Raw genomic sequence first — 12,173 nt, 5'->3', positions numbered from 1 at the left:
CCCCGGGACACCCCCTGCCGGGGCTACCCCCTGTGCGCCATTCCCCTAGGAACCCCGTGTGCACCAGTGGGTTCTCCTATCCACCTTCCCTGGGACACCCCTTGTCGGGGCTACCCCTGAACATCATGCCCAGGGCTGGCAGGCTACCAGTGTGAGGGTAAGAGACCCCTGCCTGGGACACCCCTGTGCACACTGCCCTGCGGCCACCTCCTGCCTGGGAAGCTACCAGTGTGAGGGTAAGAGACCCTTCCCCAGGCCACCCTCTGCCCAGGTCTACCCCTACACACCTTCCTTGGGACATCCCCTGTGTGCCCTGCCCTGGGGTACCCCCTGCCAGGGTACTCCCACACAGCCTGTGCCCAGAGCACCTCCTATACAACTTCCCTGCTTGGGGTTACCCCTGCATACTCTACCTAGGCCTGGTGAGCTGCCAGTGCCAGGGTAAGAGACCCCTCCCCAAAGCACCATGTGCCCCTGCCTGAAGCGACCGACCTTCCCCAGGGCTGGAGGGCTACCGGTACCAGGGTAATAGTTTTCCCCAGCCTGGTTGTGTGTGCATGTCTCGCATTGTTGGTGGAGCCCGCCTCTTCGCCCGCTTGCTTGGAGTCCTCATCTGTGAGTGTCTCGTGAGGGCAGAGGGCTGCTCCCTCACACCCTTCCCAGGGCTTCAGCCTGTCTGTTTCAAACTGGGGTCTGTTCTGTTTCTCACACTCTTTCTCTGTGGTGTGTTCACGTCTCGGAGCATCTCTTCCAAGAGGGTGCCTCTTTATACACCTCATTTGGGGCTGGGTGTCTGCAAGTTATTTGAAAGCCTTGCTTTTTTGGTGACTTCTTGTGTCAGTTATAACTTGGTAAGATTCAGGTGTCTAGCCTTCAAAATGTGTGAGCGCCCCAACTGGATTGATTTTCCCAAAGTTCCTGCTCTGTGTATGCTCGGGCTCAGCCAGAAGTTACAAGCTTGATGGGTGGGGGTGGGAGTGGGAAGGAAAGATCACTCTGAAATTCTCTGGCCTGTGCCCTGCAGGTGGGCAGATGACATGATCGTCCTGACCTTAAAAATTGTGAGTTCTAGCCTGTTAAATGCTATAGCAACATTGTCATGATTCAGCCTTGCTCATATCCATGTTCAGTAACAATGAGTGTGTCAATTGCTAAGGGACAAGGGTCACTTTCTGTCTGCAATGAATGATGTGCTCCAAAATCGGATATAGTTGAGCAATCTTGTAATTTTTTTGCGGGGGGGAGAGGGGGTATCAGCATTTGCCTTTTGCTAAGCATGGATGTATGGCTCTCCAGAAAAGGTTCCCAAATCCTGTGGCACTGTGTGGGCGACTTTCTAGGAACCTTACAGGGGCACCTAATGTGCAGATAAATGTATATAGAACTTGTGTGGTTTAAAAAAAAAGTCCTAAAGCTAGAGAGGAACAGCTAGTTGGGTTCCTTGGGAAGCTGTCCGTGACCAGCGTCGATAAGATAGTCCTTCAGAGATGGAAGGCAGAAAAGGACATAAAACCCAGCTTGTTTTAGTGCATCATTTAAAAAAATTATCGGATGCTCTTCTCTGTTCCATCCTCTTACAAAAAATATCTTCTGTTAGTGGCAGCCTTGCAGTTTTATCTTCTATCGTTTTCTCTTCTCATTCCCCAAAGCTAGAAGCTATTGTAATACTGGTCTGTTAAATCAGCTAAGAGGGCTTCTAGGACCCAACACCCCCTCTCCCCCCCCCCCGCATTAACGTAAAGAGAACTTAGAACTGTAGCTTTGGCTGGTTATATTGTGTTTCTGTGGGAGAAGTAACTGACAGGTAGTCTCATAGACTTGTGAGCTGAATCTCTCTGCATTTGAGAGATGGCAAATCGGGGCTCTGGGCTTCGTTTTTGAGATATCGAGGGGCTGCGCTTTGAGTGTCTTTCTTTTAACTTGTGAAACTATGAACAAAAATGTAGTTTCTCACAAAATAAAGCAGGCCTTGGATAACAATTGTGTAGCCTGAGTATTTATGACAGCTAGCATGGTTTACTGGGTGCTCTGGGGTGAAAGAAGGAGCAAGCTGAATTCAGCAGAAGCCTCTGTGTTCTTTTACCTGGTGAGGGACAGTCTTGTGAGAATGGAAATTGTTGTCTTAAAGTTGTGCATTTCCATATGATGAAAACTTTTCTTTAAAAACTTTGAGTTAGAAATAACACTGCAGTACAGAAAAGGTTGTATTTTGTCAGGAAAATAGAACTATAAGAAACCAAGTTTATTACTTAATTTTTACAACCAAGGAGAAGACTTTAACTTTCTAGAACTTGATTTATTTATATTGTCTTGTACTGGAAGGTTTTGCTAGATAGCTTAAAAAAAAGGAAGATTATCATCTTAAATCAGTCTTTCTCTTGGAATTATGAAAATGTTCAGCTGCCTGTTTTGCACTTCTGAGTTTCAAACACCTTTGATGTGTCAATGTGTGAGAAGAACAGGAAGACTTTAGTCCATATTGTTGATTTCCTTCTGCACTGAAAAAAATAGAAAGAAAAAAAAAAAGAGAGAGTGAGAGAGAGAACCTGTTGTGGAGGCTCGAAAGTGAACTACTGCTCAAAGATTTGATACACGTGTGCGGCAGTATACTTAATGTACTCTGCTTTAATTTGAAAACTGCACTAATAATCTGGTATTCTGGTCATCTGTGAAGTCTGTCAGGTTAGAAATCCTGAATAGTATTTATCAATAGCACTGTGTAATTGGCCTATGGCATATAGGAGTGCCCTACGTTGTGCCCTTAAGAGGTGTGTATTATTTAATCTTTTGCTTAAAAAAAAAGTCCAACAAGATTTGAAAGTTGCACTTGACACACATCAGTCTGAAGACCTTGTCTCTGCTAGTCAAGGAGAAAAAAAAGCGTGCTGTCATATCCCACATGCCTTCACTTTAAAAGAATAAAATAGTAGTTTGTTGTTCATACGCACTGTATTTAACAATAACTTTATCTATTTTCTATTAGATTTTTTCCAAATTTATTACTGAGCAAATAATAAAAATAATTATCAGATATATTATTAGATGTGTGTTACTGGTATTTGACGAATATACTTACAGCTCTCTAGCTAGTCACATAACACAAAAAATTGTCAAATTATTCAATGATTACTGGTGAAATTTCTTGAATGTTCTTAGGTGACTAGTGCTCAGTAATCCTCTACTTCATACCTTAGCAAAAGCAAAAAAAAAAAAAAATTTATTGAGAAGGAACTTGATCAACTTAACCCAAACAAACCCAGTGAGTATAAAATTGCAAACTTCAGGACAATCAGCCTGATAGTGAGTGAGTGTGTGTATAAAAAAACATCATTGGATGAATTTGTGGTTTAAGTGAATTCAGTGTATTCCTAGTCAAATGAAAGATTAGGTAGATGCAGTTACCTCCTTTTCTCTGAGGTGATAAAATGGGTGTAGAGACAGGCTACAATCCAGCTGATGCTTTTTGTTATTTAGACACTTTTAATAAATATGTATAAGCTTAAAAATCAGAAGCTGTTTCCTAACTTTAATGAGTTTACAGTGCGTAAGGTTGTGTAGTGGTTTCTTTTCTAACTCCCCATTTTCAGCTGCTCACAGTTTCTGAAACTTTCTCCCTCTGTGATGAAGTTCTGTATACTTGGTTTCTGTTCAAAAATAATTTTTTTTTCAAGTTTGAGCAAAATTAGTGGTGGTGTGTTTGAGTATTTAAAAAGAATACACTTTTCCCTTTATAAATCCAAACATAGTTCTTCAACCTTTTGTGTTTGGAGCATCTTTATAGACTGAAGGGCTAGGGGTTGAAATTTAATTATGTGACACAAGTATAACCCTTTGAAAATCACATGCTCCACATACATTGTCCACTGGAGTTCTCACTGAATTTGTAACTTCTGCAGCTAAGGGAGGTTGTCTCCGTGGTTGTTTTTACCTCAGCCAAGCAGACAAATAATATTCAGACCCTTACGTACAGGACTTCTTGGCCCACACTCTCCAAAGCCTGGACAGTCATTAGTTCTTCATCGAGAGATGTCCCTGTGGGTGCTCCACTTTAGGTGTCGGTGCGTCCCTGCGCCTTTGATCGGAGATTTCTGCAGCAGTACTTGTACCGGCCACGCATGCACAGAGCCTACCCCCGGCTCTGAGTATACCTCTAGTAAGCATGCGCGACCGGTTCCCTCAGTTCCTTCTCTACCGTCCCCGGCTTGAGACGGAGCTCAGCAGACTCCTTAAAGAATTTATTTCCTCATCCTAAAATAACTTGTAGTTAGACAGTTTCTTGTTAGTTAGTATTACTTACCCTTTTTTCTACTGTTTAAAAAAAATAAAAAAAATTCTCTCAGCCGCTTCAGACATGCCTGGCTCCACAGGTTTTAAGCGCTGCTCCTCCTGTAAGGACGCTATCCCTCTCTCCGATGGACATTCACAGTGCATAAAATGCTTGGGGGAGACCCATATTCCCCAAAAACGTGCTCACTGCACTAAACTAAGCTCCAGAGTGAGAAAGGACAGGGAGCTAAAACTTAAACTTATTTTGCTTCAAAAATCCTTAGGGTCCGCCTCAGACCCTGGCGCGGACTCTGCCTCCGCTCACCGACACAGCTCTCCCACTGCTAAAAAGCAGAAGAAAGCAGCAAAACGAGGGCACCTTCTGTCAAGTACAAAAGAAGCCCTTAGACACAAACCTTCTCCGGTCAGATCCACAGTCTCCTTACCGGTGCTCCCCCGCCTGAGCACTTTCGACGAGCCGGGCTCCTCAGGCATCGCGTTAAACCCGCCTGTGCTTTCGGCGGCAGCGCAAAGCTCCGGTGCCGAGGCGACAGGCTTTCAGTTGCCTGCCTCGATTATGGCACCTGTCGGCACCGCGTTCGTCGTGGTGCCGACATTCCAGGACCCCCCCTGAGGCATCGCAGCCTGCTATTAATAGTGTGGCATCGGCTCTGGCACCGGCATTAACAGCGCTACTTGGCACGGAGCCAAGACTTAGAACTCCGGTGCAAGCCCGAGTTCCCTCACAGCAATTGTATCAGCCTTCACCTTCAGCTGCCTCAGTGCTGCCGTTTACCCAGCCAGGTGACCTCTTAGTGTCACCTACGATGCAATCACCCTTCCTTAAAGATTGCATCTCCCTTACCAATGATTCAGGATCCGAACAGCCTTCCTCCAGGGAAGAGGAGTCTGAACTACAGGGTGATGTTTCAATGCAATCAGAATTCCATCCTCGGATTCCTCTCAACCGCGGGCACAGGAAAATTGTCTCAGACTATCCTCGAGACCCTGCCTCCTGGATGGCTCCACCTATGCCCTTCCCACCACCATGGCAGTATTGGGCCCCATGGGCACCTTTCCCTCGGCAGCACACCCGCTATTCCAATTCGACGAGACGCGAACGTCCAGATGATATGACTCACTTGGCGGCAGCCTCCCATTCTCAGGATCAATTAACTCCTGCTCCTGACCCAGTACCAACTGAAATACCAAGTGAAGTAATGCCTGAAGAAGCTTTACTCCCCCCCCCCAACTTCCTCAGATGATTTTTCGAAATTCCAGGATCTCTTTAAAAGGGTTGCCAGTGACCTTAGAATCAATCTAGAGGAAGTACCGGACCAACAACATGAGTTAACGGACATCCTGCAACCCTCTTCTTCATCCAGACTGGCATTACCAGCCAATCCAGCCCTTCTGGAACCTGCTAAGTCCATCTGGCAGCCCATCTGGAACCTGCTAAGTCCATCTGGCCTACCTGCAAACAAGCGGACCGTAAATACTTCATTCTCTCTAAGGGCTCTGAATTCCTTTTCTCACATCCTGCGCCAAACTCACTGGTAGTGGACGCAGCCAATCAAAGGAACAAACAACAGTATTCCCGCCATACCCCAGCCAACAAGGAAGGCAATCGCTTAGACCTGCTGGGTCGCAAAGTGTATGCCTCTTCAACCTTACAATTTCAAATTGCCAATTATACCGCAGTTCTGGCTAAGTACGACCACAGAAACTATAATAAGTTCATGGACTTTATTGAACACATTCCAGACCAGAAGAAACAACAGTTTTCAGCTTTAGTTTCCGAGGGCCAAATCATATCACGCACGGCTCTTCAAGCAGCTCTGGATGCAGCCAATACTGCAGCAAGGTCCACCGCTACGGCGGTGGTCATGCGCCAAGGTTCATGGCTCTCCTCTTCCCCCGTGAGGTTCAGAGCACCATAGAGGATCTCCCTTTTGATGGTGATAAACTCTTTGCTTCCACCACGAATGAGGTGCTTCACTCAATGAAGGACTCAAGGGCAACTCTTCGATCCTTAGGCATCCAAACCCCTACAACCAGAAGGCGACAGTACAGATATCAACCTTACCACCGTCCACGCTACCCCCCATATACTCAGCAGTTCCCAAGATCTCAGGATCAACAACAGCAATACCAACGCCAGAGATCCAGATACCAGAGGCTATCGAACTCGTGCCAGAATGCCACAAGGGAAAAGGGTTCTATTCCCATTATTTCTTAACAGAAAAGAAAACTGGAGGATGGCGACCGATCCTTGACCTCAGGGGCCTCAACAAATTTATCAAAAAGCAAAAGTTCAAGATGGTTACTCTCACCACCATAATTCTAGCCCTGGAGCAGGGCGATTGGTTTTCAGCCCTCGACCTACAAGATGCCTATTTTCACGTCACTATCCACCCGGCCCACAGACGTTTCCTTCGTTTCACCTTCGGCTCAATGCATTTCCAATACAGAGTTCTACCCTTCGGCCTTTCCACTGCCCCCCGAGTTTTCTCCAAGCTCCTAGCGGTAGTCACTGCCTACCTCAGGAAAAAAGGGGTCATAATATTCCCTTACCTCGACAATTGCCTCCTGAAGGCCTCCACGTTTGACGAGGCCCTCCGCTTCACACAACTCACCATCGATTGCTTCCAATCCCTGGGCCTGCAAATAAACAGAAGCAAATCCACATTAAGTCCTACCCAGCACCTGGAGTTTATAGGAGCGAGTCTCGACTCCACAACCGGGCTGGCATCTCTTCCACCTGACCGATTCAATACCATAAAACTACTGGCTACGAGACTTCGCAACAGCCCCCGGGTCAACGCCTGAGACTGCCTCCAACTACTAGGGCACATGGCCTCGTGCACCTTCGTGGTCCAGAATGCACGTCTCTACATGAGGTGCTTCCAAGCTTGGCTGGCCACGGTTTACAGACCAAACATGCACTCACTAAGCAAACACCTGGCCATACCCTACCGAGTCAAAGACTCTCTCCTTGTGGTGGACAGTCCCCTACAACCTCTGTTCTGGAGTCCCCTTCCTCCAGACTTCCCCAACTCTGATAATGGCGACCAATGCATCTCTCACCAAACAGTCCACGGGCTATGGTCTCCTTCCGAGACCTCCCTGCACATAAATGTTCTAGAACTTCAAGCTATATGGAATGCCTGCTGCCACTTCCTACCACTGATCAAGAATCAGCATGTACGCATAATGACAGACAACATTGCCTGCATGTTCTACGTAAACAGACAAGGAGGGGATCGCTGCCACTCTCTTTGCTCAGAGGCCATAAACCACATCCGCATATCAGCTGCTTATCTCCCAGGGGTGATGAACACCACTGCCAACGAGTTAAGCAGATGTTTCCCTTCGGACCACGAATGGGAGATAGACGAGGGAATCATTTACAACATATTTCGCACTTGGGGTCACCCAACCATAGATCTCTTTGCAACCGTGAAAAACACGAAATGCCTCAATTTTTGCTCCAGGGCGGGACTGGGCAAACACTCCCTCGGAGACGCATTCATGATCCTGTGGCACCGGGACTTGCTTTATGTATTTTCCCCAATACCATTGCTCAACAGGGTCCTCATAAAGATACGAACGGACCTTGCCAGGGTGATCTTGATCACACCTTCATGGCCAAGACAACCGTGGTTCCCTTTCCTCACTAGAATGTCAATTCGACCACCGATCTCACTGCCTCTCATCCTGAACCTTTTATCACAGCAACACGGCCGGCTTTTCACCCGAATCTATCCATGCTTCATCTCAAAGCCTGGTACCTGCATGGTTCTCCCAACGAGAACTAGACTGTTCCGACCAAGTTCAGAGGGTGCTTCTACACAGCAGAACACAATCCACCCGTACCACCTATCTCCGAAAGTGGAAACGATTCACAGAATGGTGTTCAACTAAACAACTGTCTCCTACCTCGGCACCTCTTCCCTGCATACTCGACTACCTATTGAGCATTAAGCAATCCGGCCTTTCTTTCAGCTCCATCAGAGTCCATTTAGCTGCCATCACAACCTTTCATGGTACAGTTGACAATACCTCGGTCTTTGCTCATCCCATCACCAAGCGTTTCCTGAAGGGACTCCAAACCTTATATCCAGACATTAAGCCACCTACCCCTCCATGGGATCTTCACCTAGTATTGTCCTGTTTAACTCATCAACCCTTTGAGCCCTTAGCCACCTGCTCCCTCTTGCACCTCTCGATGAAAACGGCCTTTTTGGTGGTGATTACCTCGGCCAGACGGGCAGGAGAGATAGCAGCCCTTATGGCAGATCCACCATATACGCTCTTCTTCAAGGACAAAGTTACTCTACGCCTACACCCGAAATTCCTTCCAAAAGTTCACACTTCATTTCATATCAATGAACCAATACATCTACCAACTTTCATTCCGAAACCACATGCAAACTCCTTCGAAGCCACAGTGCACACACTTGATGTGCGCAGGGGCTTATCCTTCTATTTGGACAGAACCAAACCCTTCAGAAACTCTCCTAGGCTCTTTGTCTCCATCGCGGAGCGCTCCAAAGGCATGCCTATCTCTCCCCAGAGACTGTCAAACTGGATCTCCGATTGCATACGACTCTGCTACCAGATAAAAAACGTTACACCGCCAGCATTGATCAGAACACATTCCACTAGATCTGTATCTACCTCTGTAGCCTTCTTACGTAAAGTGCCATTGACTGACATCTGTAAAGCAGCCACTTGGTCCTCCGAGCACACATTTGTCAAACACTATGCCCTTACTCAGGGCCCTCCCTCTGACACTTGATTAGGCAGGGCAGTATTAACTACGGCATTCCTGCCAGATCCCTACCTCCTTGAGATACACTGCTTCGAAGTCACCTAGAGTGGAGCATCCACAGGGGACATCTCTCGAAGAAGAAGAGGAGGTTACTCACCTTGTGCAGTAACTGATGTTCTTCGAGATGAGTGTCCCTGTGGGTGTTCCACTACCCACCCTCCTCCCCTCTACTTCGGAGTTGGGGTAGCCTCCGTTGTAGAGAAGGAACTGAGGGAACCGGCCGCGCATGCTCACTAAGAGGTATACTCAGAGTGGGGGGGCAGGCTCTGTGCATGCGTGGCCGGTACGAGTACTGCTGCAGAAATCTCCGATCAAAGGCGCAGGGACGCACCGACACCTAAAGTGGGGAGCACCCACAGGGACACTCATCTCGAAGAACGTCAGTTACTGCACAAGGTGAGTAACCTCCTCTTTTTATGACAAACTCCTTTGTTGACTTTATTGAGTGAGAGTTATACCTTATCAGAGGTGGGGAGGGAGAGGTAGTTTAAGTCATGTCTACTATTCTTTCATTTTGTCCCTTTAAAAAAAAGTCAAGAATCTTTCTTAATATGTACAGTCTTCCATATGTAATGAACAGGGTCAGAATTGCAGTATATGCATGTCTCATCAACAATGCAAAGTACAAACCAATTCAATATTTACTCATTATTGTTTATATTTTATAGTGAGGAGTTTTTGAAGATTTCTTCCTACCCCAAATATTTTCCTCTGCAGTGCTTCTCTTCATAATAGCATTAAAGCCTCTTTTATTGGCTTGAAAATAATCAACATTTAGAGGTAGAGGAGCTATAGGTTTGTGTGGATCTCAGATACTTCCATTGCTGCAAATCTCTGTAATACGAACTTTAGTTCAATTGGTTTTATTTTAACCAAATTTGAAAATATATTTTAGGTTAAGAAATATGATAAATGAGCTTTGGAGGGAGGGAAGACATTAGCTTAAAATTAAATGTAATTTCATGGTTGTATTTTTGGGTGCATAAGTGTTTCAGTAAACTTTTTAGTGATAGCTTACAGTGTATGAATGTAGGTGTCCGTTAAAATTGTTGTGCTTTTTTGGACAAATACTGCATTCATTTTATTTGGACAGCAGCTACTGCAAGTGAAATGATACTGTAGAACTGGGGTAGGCAACCTATGGCACAGGTGCCGAAGGCGGCATGCGAGCTGATTTTCAGTGGCACTCACACTGCCCGGGTCCTGGCCACCAGTCCGGGGGGCTCTGCATTTTAATTTAATTTTAAATGAAGCTTCTTAAACATTTAAAAAATATTATTTATTTACATGCAGCAATAGTTTAGTTATATACTACTGACTTGTAGAAAGAGACCTTCTAAAAACGTTAAAATGTGTTACTGGCACGCGAAACCTTAAATTAGAGTGAATAAATGAAGACTCAGCGCACCACTGCTGAAAGGTTGCCAACCCCTACTGTAGAAATTAGTCTAGCTTTCGTGTGTTCAGGCTTTGTATTCTGAGTAGATCACGCAAAATGACTCTAAGAAAACTTCATAGAAGCACAACTCCTGTAGTGCTTGTTTGTCTTTTGATCTGCCTTTACGTTGTCTGAAAACATGAGATTCTTGCAAAATAAGATGTAAACTTTGGATTGAAAGTAAAAATGTATAACATAAACAAAGCTAAGTAGCACAGCTGTAAAAAGGCTTTTCCTTGAGAATCTTTTGTGGTTCTGATCTGATCATATGTCTGTCTGTCGTGTGTGTTCTGTTACTACACTTGAATTTGGAGATGTCTACACAGCATCTCTATAGCAACCCAGAGACGCACATTCCATGCATCTTTTGGTTGGAGTCTGACTACTTCCCAACTTCTGTGTGTAACTGGAACCCATGCAGGAAGGGTGTGTGGTTGCTCTGAGTCTTGGGTTTGGTTTAGAGCCGAGAGCTAGACGAACAGGGTGTTTGTTTCCTCAGACATGCAGAGGTGGTGCTAGGAGAAAGGAAAAAAGCGAAGATGTCGTGAACAGCCTAATCAGACTTCAGATCCCTAGCTAATTTCCTCCTGGGGACAAGCACTTGAAATTCCCCAAGTGGGGGCATAGCTTAGTTGTGAGAAAAGCAAATGTGCTGAGAGAGCTCCAGAGAGGAAGGTTTAACATTCACAATTACAGAGCACTAGACATTTTCTCTGTGGCTGGCAAGCTTTGGCACATTTCTGGTTCATGTTTAAACTAAAAATAAAAGCTACAAATGGGCAAAACCAAAGTAAAATCTGAGAGATTACTTTTTTGAAGCCATCTGCTTCTGTCCCACAGACAGCTTGAATTTTCTAGACCTATTTCAGCAGCTGAAACCCTACACAGGGAATGCTTCCATCTTAGAGGCTTCCACCTCTAAGATGGAAGCCATTCAAACCTGCTGGACCCAAAGTTCCACGCATTAGATTCAAAGATAGGAACCATAAATATTAAGTTATTGGGTATGTATAATAAAGTGGGAAAAATAGATAAATAGCTTGCAACACGATGGAGTAACAGTCACTACAGGAGGGGGTAAAACAATGGAGATTGGAACTTTAATGAGTAGACTCATGAAACTATTTGGAACTCCTGTCAGATATAAAAATACCTGTCTTGGGAGACCTTGGGGGAAAATACTTGGAGCTACCGACTGACATTGCGAAAGACATAATTCCGTATTTCTTGGGCCTAGATCTGAAGGAAGATCCAGTTTATCCTGAAGGGAATTTCGAACTTTCTTTCCATTACCTGCCCCCACACGCAATCTAGTAATAATTGAGAGAGAACTGTAATTGTCACACTGAACAATGCAAAGGAAAGGAGAAGAATTTTGCAAACAGAAAGAAAGGAGCTATTGTAATTGGAGGATACACTAAAAGTTGTTGGATTCTTTCCCCAAATACAATTCAAGGAGCTCAACAATGCAGACAGTAACTTGCTATAGAGGGCATTTGTGCAGTGAGGTCGAACAAAGTGTTACATTTTGCATTCAAATAAAACCACCTTTTTTCTGAGTTATTACCTCTACAAATCAGTTTGTGAAAAAAGATTAAAGACCAACAAAGTCGGATGCTGCTCACTCCAGATTTT

At 45.3% G+C, this 12,173-nt stretch overlaps 1 protein-coding gene across 1 annotated transcript in view; it reads left to right on the top strand.

Moving 5' to 3' along the window:
• Nucleotides 1–12,173, top strand: part of DGKQ (diacylglycerol kinase theta) — a 139,586-nt gene that overhangs the window by 978 nt on the left and 126,435 nt on the right. The gene's annotated exons all lie outside the window — the stretch shown is intronic.

The sequence above is a fragment of the Mauremys mutica genome, chromosome 6 (genome assembly GCF_020497125.1).
Source record: "Mauremys mutica isolate MM-2020 ecotype Southern chromosome 6, ASM2049712v1, whole genome shotgun sequence".
NCBI classification, from domain to species: domain Eukaryota; kingdom Metazoa; phylum Chordata; order Testudines; family Geoemydidae; genus Mauremys; species Mauremys mutica.
This window is presented reverse-complemented; position numbering and strand designations above follow the sequence as displayed.